Genomic DNA, 12,500 nt, shown 5'->3' with positions numbered 1-12,500 from the left:
TTAAAGTTTTCATAGTTTATATAGGAAATATTTAAATGGCATTGTTCTCTAAATGTATTAGTTTCCCTTGTTTCCTTTCCTCACTGGGCTATTTTCCCTGTTTGGGCCCCTTGGCTTACAGCATCTTGCTTTTCCAACTAGGGCTGTATGTTATCAAGTAATAATGAAAATAATGATAATGATAATAATAATTACGAGAAAGCACATAAATGTCTAGTTACCAAAGAAAATCAATATATTTATTAGATGAAGTTACATTACGAAACAGAGATACGTGAATCAAAGTCAAATTAAAAAAAAAAAAAAAACATCCTTTGCTTGATATGAAAAATTCATTTTCACTTGGTTATTTCACTGGTTGAATTCAAGTGACGCTCCCCGAAGGATTAGTTCTACTAATTCTACTAGAATATTTTGATTACAATGGGATCCGGTATATACTGTAAAAAAAAAATACATTCAGCAAATCTCTGAAATGAGACTATTTCATAAAAAATATGTGCTATTTTCCCCCCCAAAATTAAAAGCTATTAGTAGTAAGAGCTAACAATTAACAGTTCAAATTAAAAAAATCATTGATGCTTGTCTACTTCTTTAGCAATCAAATTTCTTCAAAGATGTAATGAGATAGTGTTGCATGTATTTTCCTTTTACTGACAATATTTTATTCTGTTAGTATTTATCATGAAATTAATGTGGTTGTTAACGTAGATCGGTTACTAAAATTTCTTATCAAAAAGGTTTTATTTATCATTGCAATATTAATAAAAAGCTTTAACCATCTGATTTCAGGAAAGAAGGTTCTTCTCCTTCGACTGTTTTGAATTTAGTACATTTCTTTTCATGATAGGTTGTAGAATATTTATAAGATTTTGATTGTGATGTGTAGATTTGCATACGCGTTATTGATGAAATGCTTTTGGGATTGTGTTTTAAACCATTATACGAAACAGCAACAGAACTTACATAGTTTCTGAGTTACATACTCATGACATATGAATATGAAAAAAAAAAAAATAACCTGATTTCTAAATGGCTTACATTTTGTGTTATATTATTTTGAGGAGTAAGGACCTCCCGGAGACTTTAAATTGAGTGGCTTTATATATCAAGTAACGACACTGTATAATAATTGTAATGGTCAGTGATGCAATGCAAGACGTTATTTACAAAAGATTTTGTATAATATTCTCTTGAAATTGAAACATTCTTTAATTAACCATACGAGCTTTTAGATTGTCTTGCCTTATGCAAAACACGAGAAAAAAATTGCATTTTCTACCTATCTTATACGTCTGATATACCAAATTTATAGAACATATAGATATTTGGAAATTACTGACACTAGCAGATATGAAACTGGAATTTATTAATGAGAGTTTTATCTAATTTAATAAATAATCTATAGCAATTAGGTTCCTGCCTATCATTCCCTTCTGACATGTCCAATATCATTCTAAATCCTGATATAGATTTACATTTAATAAAAAATAACACCATGCCACTTTTAATTGATTCTTATCTTGACAAATTTTTTCACCCAATCATTTATGATTTTTTCAGAGCGTTAATGAACGATGTAAATTGACTGTCATATAAATGGAAGTAAAATTAAATCTTTGAATAAAATTTGAGAAAAAAAAATTGAAGGGTGAATTCTGATAAAGGAAAAAGTTTCTTCAAGGGGTTCCACGATATAAAACGAAAAAAAGCACTTCCCTCTCCAGAATATTAAGTAACTCCTTCAGGTCTTTGAGCATAGGTTAATCTTGAATCCATATGTATTTCCGGGGTGGCTTTCTTCCTCGTCATTTGCTGGTGTTATAGCTAGTGTTTTGGGACTTTTGGTCTCATTTTATTCTTCACCAAAGAGCAAGGTCTCTTTGCTGCAATGAACTTGAAATCCGATCCCTGGTACTTTGAACAGGAGTCCAGCACTTCCTCAATTGAGAGGATTTACATCCTCTTTTGGGTTTCTATACCTTCAAACTACGATGGATGTGGAGTTCCTAGATTCCTTTGATGAAATATCGTTTAAACACATCTGTTGTAGTCCCAGTAAGGACAATGAGATTCATGTCCTTATACATCCAAAACCTTTTATTATTTCTAGCAAAGGCCTATGACGATCATAGCAGTCCTTATGAACGATTGGGGCAAGGGTGTGTGTGTGTGTGTCTCTCTCTCTCTCTCTCTCTCTCTCTCTCTCTCTCTCTATATATATATATATATACATATATATATATATATGTATATATATATATATATATATATAAATATATATATATATATATATATATAATATATATACATATATATATATATATATATATTTATACGTATATATATATATATATATATATGTATATATATACACATATATATATACATATATATATATATATATATATACATATATATATATATATATATATATAAAAGTGAAAATGCTATACGCACACAACGTGGCTCTATCTCTTATCTCTTCAATGTGATATAGAATTATTAGACTTGTAGGTTACTTCTTAAAATAAGGCAAAGTTTAAAGATAACTTTAAAACAGTTTATTGTTAGCGACATTACAGGAGTATGGATGGTTTGATCGGATGACCATTCCGTATGAAAAGATGAATAGAACTACTTTAACATAAGCTCGTGTCGATAACGTAGTTTTAGTTATCTCAGCGTTTATCACAAATACGAAGACGATATGATCATACAGTCTCATATCTGGAAGCCAGATGGTTACGGTAAGGATCAATAGGTCAACTGTTTCTCACGGGAGGCTTATGACATGTTTACAAGACCTAAAATAATGTTTACCTATGCAATGCTTTAGCTTACTCTATTTTCACATCCTGTTATGGCTGTTGTCATACACTCCCAACTCTCCAATGATCTTTTGGGTCATGGGTTTATAAATGTATAACTTACATTAGCTCGGACAGCTACCTTCAAGTATTGAATATTACAAAAAAAATATGTTTCCTAGGAGGGTGACTGGATATATATTTTAGTCATAGCCATAAACATATGATGAAAGATGAATATGTAAAAAGGGTAAATGTAAAAAAAAATACATACTTGACATATATCGTCATAAACAAAGAAAAATACATGGTAAACAGAGATCCATATATGCTATATATGATATATTGCTAGCAAATGATTATGAGGTACCAAAAAAAATTAACATGTACATAAGAATTGGTAACCTGTTAAAGAATACTTGTTACAATATATATATATATATATATATATATGTATATATATACATATATATATATATATATATATATCTATACAGTATATATATACAGTATATATATATATATATATATACTGTATATATATATATATATATACATAAATATATATATATATATATATATATACATATATATATATTATATTATATAAACATATGTATATGTATGTATATATATATATATATATATAAGGCTTAGATAATTTATTAGGTGCCCAAAAGATACTTATAGATATATAGGGCTACAATATTTTATTAGGTGCCCAAAAAAATATTTTTTAACGGTTTATGTATAAATCACAAATGCATTGTCCTGGAGTCTCTTCAACTATATATTACTAGCGTACTGACCGCTTTTCACACAATTCACAGTTCCAGACAATTTTACCACCCTGAGTGAAGTGAAATGTCCAACTTCAAACGGCTCTAAATGTAAATGCCTTCAATGCAATAAGGGGGGTTGTCCGGACATGGTCAAACGTTCCTCTGCAGCTCCACTTGTTTTTGCTTCAAACTACGTCAAGCAAAGATGCTAATGGCGATAAGAATCACCACCGTAACGCTGATTGATACCAGCGACATGTAGAAATGAAGAATTCCCTCTTACATAAGTCAGTGATGGGTGGTCCATCTTGGCTAGTTTCGTCAACCGTTTAGCCACCTGTGCATTGTATGGGAGAGGTAAGGATAGGGCTGTAGTGGCCCACGTGAAATTCGTGAAGTAGGCCCGTTCCCTGATGATAGTGTTAATTCCTTGGACCGTGTAATTCGTGGACGTCCTGATGCAACCGTCAGCTGCAACAAAAACCTTGGAGTGGGACGTGGATCCATCCGGGCATGATACATTGAAGCCGGCCTTGTCGTATCCTATCCATGAGCAGTTGTTCAATCTGTAATTGAACTTATAATCGTCAAAAGGATAAAGTTTTTTTCAGACAATCTTCATATGTATGAGAGAGAGAACCGTTTAGCACTATACCTAACTCGCATGAATCCATTGATACATGATGGAATTCATAGGAGTCAGCTGTACACACTTTATCATTCATTGCTTCTGAAGTGAGTTAATTCATCTAAGTCTCTAATGACCGTATATGTTTCCTTATCATGGGAAACCAATACGTGCCCTGTCAAACTGTATACTACTGGACTTGAGTTATTCATCATTAAAGTTGGGAATGGTGATATTTTGTATGCTTGCCAGGCGTCAGAAGAATCAAAGGGAATTGTAATCATGATCCTCTAATTTTCAACGCTTACTGATATTAAACTATGATAAAATTCTAACTTATGGGCATTTAACATAGGAACATAACCCATTTTCTTCCGTCCGTTCTCCAAAATTAACGTTAGGTCTTTAATTGGCAAAAGATGTTGTGATAAAACACCCTTAGTTGCTAACGTAATAGCTTCCACATAGTCTTTTGATTTCTCAATAAAATGTGAAATTTTAGTATGGATATGATCTATTTTTGAATTATAATACATTAACGTTGCCAGCAAGTTTTGTACTTCCATAGTCAGACTGATATTAGTAGAATGTTCATTCAACAAACTCATTATTTAATCAATTGATGTTAATTGATTTCTCAGTTCTGATAAAACTAGTTCGTTTTCATGTTCTAAAAACTCAATTTGAAATTCCTAAGCCTAAACTTGCAATAAATCCAAAGATGTTTAGTGCAGCAAAAACAAACAGGTAATGTCTTTCAAGGTTATTGTGTCGCACAGTTCACATCAATAGGTCCCGACCCCGAGCTTCTGCCTCGTCAGTTCCATTTTGCAAGTCATATGATAGCATTTCTGCAACGCTTAGTGTTGGTGCAAGCAAACTCTTTGTATTAAAGGAAAATATCGTCTATGCATTTCATTTAATGAAGCAGCGAACATTGACAGGTCGCTCTTTAAGCTAGTGACGTCATTCTCTAGGAGAAAAATCGCTTGCATATCTACTTCTATAATTATATTGCTCGCTGTAATGAAAACGTCTTCTGTTCTCTCTACAATAGTGTCGTATTTAAAATCCATAATTCTTTTTTAGGGCTCTTCCCATACGAAAAAAACGTCTGAACAAACAATATCACTCGTATCAATAAAGACTTCATTTTTGAAACCTGCAATGAGATAAATATATATAATTATTCCTGTTGTTAAAAATTTTTTTACACATAAATATGATACAAGTTTCCAAGTTTCATGGATACAAAAATTTCCCTCACTTCCTTCTCTTTTAATTTAATTTCTTATGTGAGCCTATGGTACAATTCTCTCATCAGTGGGTTGCGATACGTTTTGAACTCTAAATCTATTGGCCGTTAATGTTTCCAAAAGGTTAAAAGGACCTTCAAACTTAGGTGTCAGTTTGTAATTGAGTCCTTTACATACGTATACTTGAATGTATACCTTATCACCCACGGTATATGTTTTAGTTGGCTTCGCTATTTTATCATGATTCCTTTTCATTATGAATTTTTTATTCTTCTAAATTCTTTAGAAGGATATCTTATCGACTTATGCTTGCATTAATAACATCCTTTAAAGGATTTGATATATTAGTTGTAGGCATTAATACATGGAAAAGCGTTCTAGCTGGGGTACCGTACATTGCCTCTTGCGGCGACATTTTAATAGATACATTATATGAGTGATTCAGAGTACTTAGTACCGTGGGTATGGCAATATCCCAGTTTGGGTCTGATCCCCCTAGTGTAACTCTTTATTATGTTTAAAACCCTCCTATTCACTCTTTCTACTAGCCCATTCGACTCAGGGTGATAGATCATGGTACTGATTTTCTTTATGCCAAGGAATTCACACAATGAGTTAAGGAAAAGATTATTTAATTCTCCACCCGAGTCTGATATTATCCTGTGTGGAATTCCATGTTTACAAATGTAGCACTCATAAAACTTCCTAGCGCATTCGATCGCGGTTTTTATTTTAAGCGCTATCAGTTCTGTATATCGAGTCAAAGCATCTATAATTACTAAAAGGTGCTTATTTCCTCTGTCTGACTCGTAAAATCCTCTTAATAAATCTAAATGTACACTTTCAAAGAGTTGATTGGGCACGGGATAAGCCCTAGGCTGACAGGTGTCTTCATACGCCCTTTGTGCGACAATTAGCTAAGTACTTTTTTATATCTGTAAGCATCGAATGCCAATAAAACAATGATTTGGCTTTTCTGTGACATTATGGAGAACCACGGTTGGCCATGCAATGGATTTGCATACAACCAATTTAGGACAGTGGTATAAGTGAGATTGATACCGCTACCTTGTCGTTGGTCACCTGTCGTGTATTGCGGGTTTTCCTTGTCACGGATCTACACAAAATATTATCTTTGATTATCTAATTCTGCTGTGTATACTTTATATATTCCTTTTCCTTAGGATTTCCTTTCAAAGCATTTATGATTTTTTTCTAATTGCTGATCTTCTCTTTGCTCAGTCTGTATTAGTTCAGCGCTCCAGCCCAGATCTTCCTGTCCAGATACAGTTTTAAAAATAGGCATGGATGTTGATATATCTATTAATTCAGGCAATGGCTCCGTACAAGATGATGCTGGGTTGCGTGATAATTCGTCAGCAATGATATTTGCTTTCCCAGGTAAATACCCGATCCTCGCGCCAAAGTCTTGGAGGATCAAATGCCACCGAGTTCGTTTGGGGCTGTGACTAAAGCCTTTAAAGAAGTCGGTTAGGGGCTTATGATCAGTAAGAACCTTGACGGGATGACCGTCTGTTTTGAACTTAAAATTCACGAGTGAATTAACAATAGCTACCCCTTCCTTGTCTATTACTGCATATTTACTTTCATAAGGTCTCAGTTTACGTGAATAAAAAGCTATCTGGAAAAACTGTTTGTCATATTGCTGAAGCAATACCCCACCTACTCCTAGGTCTGAGGCATCTGTTGCAATGAAGAATTACTTATCGAAGTCAGGACATTTTGTGATAGGAAAACTACACAGTTCATTTTTCAAGGTATCAAACGCCTGATGATGCTGCTATGATCATATGAAATCTACGCCTTTCTTCGTAAGATCGGATAGGGGAGCGGCTATTATTGAATAATTGCCTATAAAATGCCTGTAATACCCACTACACCCCAGAAATTGCTGTATTCCCTTGACATTTGTAGGTATTGGAAAGTTACGGATAGCCGACACCTTATCGTGGACTACTTTAAGACCTTAACTAGACACCATAAAACCTAAATAGACTAATTCTCTTTTGAAGAATTCACACTTACTAATCGTTACCCTTAAATTATGCTGTCTTAGTCTCTGTAGCCTTAGTTCCAGTTTACGTAGATGTTCTTCTAAGGTATTAGAAAAGATTACAAGGTCGTCTATATAGGCAGGCAATATGTCCCCTAACAAGTCTCCAAACACTATGTTTATCATTCTAGTAAATGTTATGAGAGCACATCGTAAACCAAAAGGCATAAGGAAAAATTCATAATGTCCCCTGGCTGTGCTGAAGGCAGTGTATGGGATACTATCTTCTTCTAATGGTATCTAGTGAAAGCCTTTAAGTAAGTCCAAACTGGTAAAATATTTGTTCTGACCTAGCAAAGATAAAATATCGTCAGTACATGGCACTGGAAATCGATCAGGGATCGTTTCCTGATTTAAGCGACGAAAGTCTACACAGATACGCCATGTTCGATCTTTTCACGGTACAACTATTAATTTAAAATTATAAGGGCTGTATGATTTCCTGATGACTCCTTCTTCTAGCATTTTACCTACTCATCTTTTACCTCATTCTGGAATTTCATAGGGAGTCTATACGAGGGTACAAAGATAATTTTCTCCTTGTCTTTTAACCTTATTTAGTGTTCTATGACATCCGTTTTACCTAAGGATCCATGCGTAGTGGAAAAAACATTATAATATTTATCTAAAAGACCAAAAAAATTTCTGCTGAATTTCCTCTTCTTGAATGTCTTTACTGAATTAATTTTTTATACATTGCAAAAGGGATTCATCCACAACTGATTAAGTGTGATTGATCTCAGCGACAGTAAGAATGCGATATTTATAAACTTCCCCATCAAAGATGTGTTGATTTTTGTGAATTACTAAAGTGGTATTCAAATGATTAGAGACTTCAATATTATATTGTTGTTGTGAGCCGACTGTATAAATAGTCGGAAAGGATTAATATTTCAGATCTATTACCTCACAATGATCTGATAAATCATTAAATGGATTACTTGATACAAATGATGTTGATATGAATGACTCAACATCACTCTACCCCATTGGAGTTAACTATGTGGTATTTGCTTTGCTTTGCACATTCTGAAAATTTGTCTGACCTTGCGAGTTCTGGCTAGATAGCCAAGGAACAGAGTTATTTGAAGCACTATTTGTTTGTTTTTGATTTTGAACTACATTGCCGGTCGCCTGTTTCTTTTTATTAAACTAAGTGTTTTTCTTTTTATTTCCAAAGGGAACTGTTTCTAGGAATCTGTTGTTGATTACGCGAGTAGCATCGACTATATGAATGGGTTGAACTATTATGAATCCAAGAAAATCGCATCATTCAATCTGCAACCAAGTGACCTTGACGTCTGCAATTATAACACGCCATCCCTGCAGCTTGATTATTATTAACTATGTTTACTTGTTGTGGCTTAGTTTCATTTTTTGCAAAAACTTGAGTAAGCAAGGGATCAAATTCAGTACACTTTGACATGTGTTTCTTTATCTGTTTATATACATCTAATTCTGTACCTTCAGACGTTAACTTTTATCAAAACAGCGCACTAAAGCCTCAGGCAACATAATTGTCATGCAAGTTAAATACATTAGTCGTAAGAAATCTTTCACGGCAATATTATCTCCTGTAACCCATGTGGAATTACCTAAAATATCCTGATATTCATTCAGCCTGTCGGCAATGAGAGTCGCTTGTTCTATACCATTAGGCTGAGTCATAGAGGCTTGACTAAGTGTATTTCTTAATGTCAAAACTACATCTAAAGCTTCCTCACTGCCAAAGATTGTATGTAGCCTAACTTTGAAATCGTCCCATTTAACTGCCTCTTGGAAAAAAACTCCCCCAAGATACGCGCTTGCATCTTCTTAAGTAAAACCTTTGAAACTTTTAGCTTCTTGTAATTGTACAGAGGGGTCTGTGATGCATTATGCGTTTAAATGAGCATCTACTGACGAGATCCATGACTCGACATTCTGGGATAAACCCTTTGACCCGACCTTGAAAAGGAAGGATAGCTGATCTGGCAATCACTAAAGTTACTACGGGAGTGGAGTTACTGGGTCCGGGAGTCCCAGGTGCTGACCTATTTACTTTAAGTTTTTTTTCTATATCTACGATTCCTTGCGAATCTATCAAAATCTTTATATGAATAGAGACGTCCAATGCGTAAACGCATAAGCACTATACAATAAAGATATGTTGCAGATTATAATAAAGTCCCCAAAATGATAATATTAAGACAAAGATATTTCCCGAGAACTGCTAAAAGAAAACGGAATTAGCACAAAGAGAAAAAAATTCTTGAAGAGAATTCGAAGTTGAATATAAATTCCTTTAATTAAGGAAAACTAAGACTGCACATAACTCAGCCCAGCAATAATGGACGATCGGCACGTGACATAAAACACTTCACTGCAAAAAACTGAATGAATAAAGAATGGACTTAGCTTTTGTATATATGGGCGAAGATCCGATGATGTCATTTCCTCTCTCTCTCTCGTTTTGCGAGAGTTTAGCTGGGTGATGACCTTCGACTTGATTTCTTGTCGTTCGTTGTTGAATGTTTTACTTCTCGATGTGATTCTTGAATGTTTGTTCATTTAACGTTGATATAGATGAAGGACATTTCTTCGTATTCTTAAGATGTTTTAATGATGTATGTTGATTGAAGATCCAGTTCTTCAGTTTATATATGATTTATAGCAGATATTCGATGAGTTCATTTCTTCGGTAGACGTAGATACTTCGTCGTAATTATAGATTTATTACTGTTGTAACTGCTAATTATTACAGTTGTAACCGCTGATTTGTCATAGTTGTAATCGCTAGTTGTTAAAGTTGTAATCACTGGTTGATATAGTTGTAATTACTGGATGTTATAGTTGTAATTGCTGGTTGATATAGTTGTAATTACTGGTTATTATAGTTGTAATCGCTGCCACCAATTGTTAGTGTGAGAATGATATACGTACATATCGTTGCTCCATCTCATATATCTTCAATGTGATATAGAATTATTAGACTTGTAAGTTACTACTTAAAATAAGTCAAAGTTTAAGTTAAATTTAAAATAGTTTATTGTTAGCTCTATCACTGGAGTATGGATGGTTTGGTTGGATGACCATTCCGTATGAAAAGATGATTAGAACTACTTTAACATAAGCTCGCGTTGATAACGTAGTTTTAGTTATCTCAGCGTTTATCACAAATACAAAGACGATATGATCATACAGTCTCATATCTGGAAGAGAGGTGGATCCGGTAAGGATCAATAGGTCGACTGTTTTTCACGGGAGGCTTGTGACATGTTTACTAGACATAAAATAATGTTTACCTATGCAATGCTTTGGCTTAGTCTATTTTCACATCCTGTTATGGCTGTTGTCACACACTCCCAACACTCCAATGATCCCTTGGGTCATGGGTTTATAAATGTATAACTTATATATATATATATATATATATATATATGTATATATATATATATATATATATATGTATATATATATATATAGATATATATATATATATATATATTATATATACGTATATATATATATATATATATATTTATATATATATATATATATATATATAGTAGTCTACATAAGGAAAATTAAAAGTTGTGTATATGAAAAAATGCTCAACAGTTTCGTCCGCCAATGGACCTCTTCTTGGAGCGTTTATTATACAAAGAAATATTACACACGTTTGTACATACAGGAAAGGCTTCAAATCATAAAAAAAAAAATATATATAATTATACTATTACTACCCAACAGGCAAAAGTCACTTAACAAGGGGATTTGATTTCCACTTCAATGCAGAGTTACAGATGTTCATTCAGTAAACTACAAAACGTGATTTTAAATGCCCATATTGAAAATGCCAGGAAGGAGAAGTGTAAATGTTTCGAAGTGTCAGAAAAACTACGAAGAATATTCCGAAGAGACATTCCCATTGAATGGCAAATAAAGTTATTTGACTATGTATATAATCATCTTCGTCGTGATATTGCAGTGAATAGGAGGAGATTTGATAATAAATTAAAGTCTCTCATATCTAAATCAGACTGGAAAACTTATGGTAAAGATTCTAATTATGTGAATATGTCATCAAAGACTTTAAATGACAATGAAAAGAACGTGTTAGCTCTAGGGTTGAAATTCAATAATCCGACAAAGAAACCTGATATAGTGAATATTTGTAGACAGTTCATTATTAAAGAAAAGTCATCTCCATATACACCAGACATTTCAACTGTATTATCTATAGCTAGAGGTATAGTATATTCTGCCTACTCACAATTTTGCTCCTTTAATTACTTCCCTAAACGTCTAAATAAAGCACTTGATTCCATCAAAAGAGACAAAAGTATACATGTAACTAGAGCTGATAAGGCTAATGTTATTGTTATTTTAGACCGTATTGACTATGTAGAAAAAATGAATTCTGTACTAAGTGATCAAGATACTTATGAAATGTTAAATTCAGATCCTCGTGAAAATGTTAATGCCCAATTTCATAAAAGAGTAAGGGAGATTTTTGGAAAGAACAAAGTCATGATTGAGTCATTTACCTCCATTAATGCAAGGCTTCCCTATCTTTATGGTACTGTTAAAACGCATAAACAGGGGCAACCATTACGTCCTATAATTAGCACTATTGGTTCAGCATCATATAAATTATCAAAATTTTTAGTAGTCTTATTGCAACCATTAGTAGGCACTATCTCTAATTCACATGTAGAAAATAATTTAGATTTTGTTAATAGATTAAGTAGGGAAACTCCACATGATGATGAAATTATGGTTAGTTTCGATGTTAAAAGTTTGTTCACTTGTGTACCTGTTAAAGATGTACTAGAATTCTTGAACATTGAACTTAACAAACATGTTATGTCTTTACCTAACCATGTGATTTTAGATTTAATTAGACTATGTGTTGTCGACACCAGTTTTGTATTTAATGGGAGATTTTACAGACAAAAGTTTGGAATG

The sequence above is a fragment of the Palaemon carinicauda genome, chromosome 24 (assembly GCF_036898095.1).
Source record: "Palaemon carinicauda isolate YSFRI2023 chromosome 24, ASM3689809v2, whole genome shotgun sequence".
Classification (NCBI taxonomy): Eukaryota; Metazoa; Arthropoda; class Malacostraca; order Decapoda; family Palaemonidae; genus Palaemon; species Palaemon carinicauda.
This window is presented reverse-complemented; position numbering follows the sequence as displayed.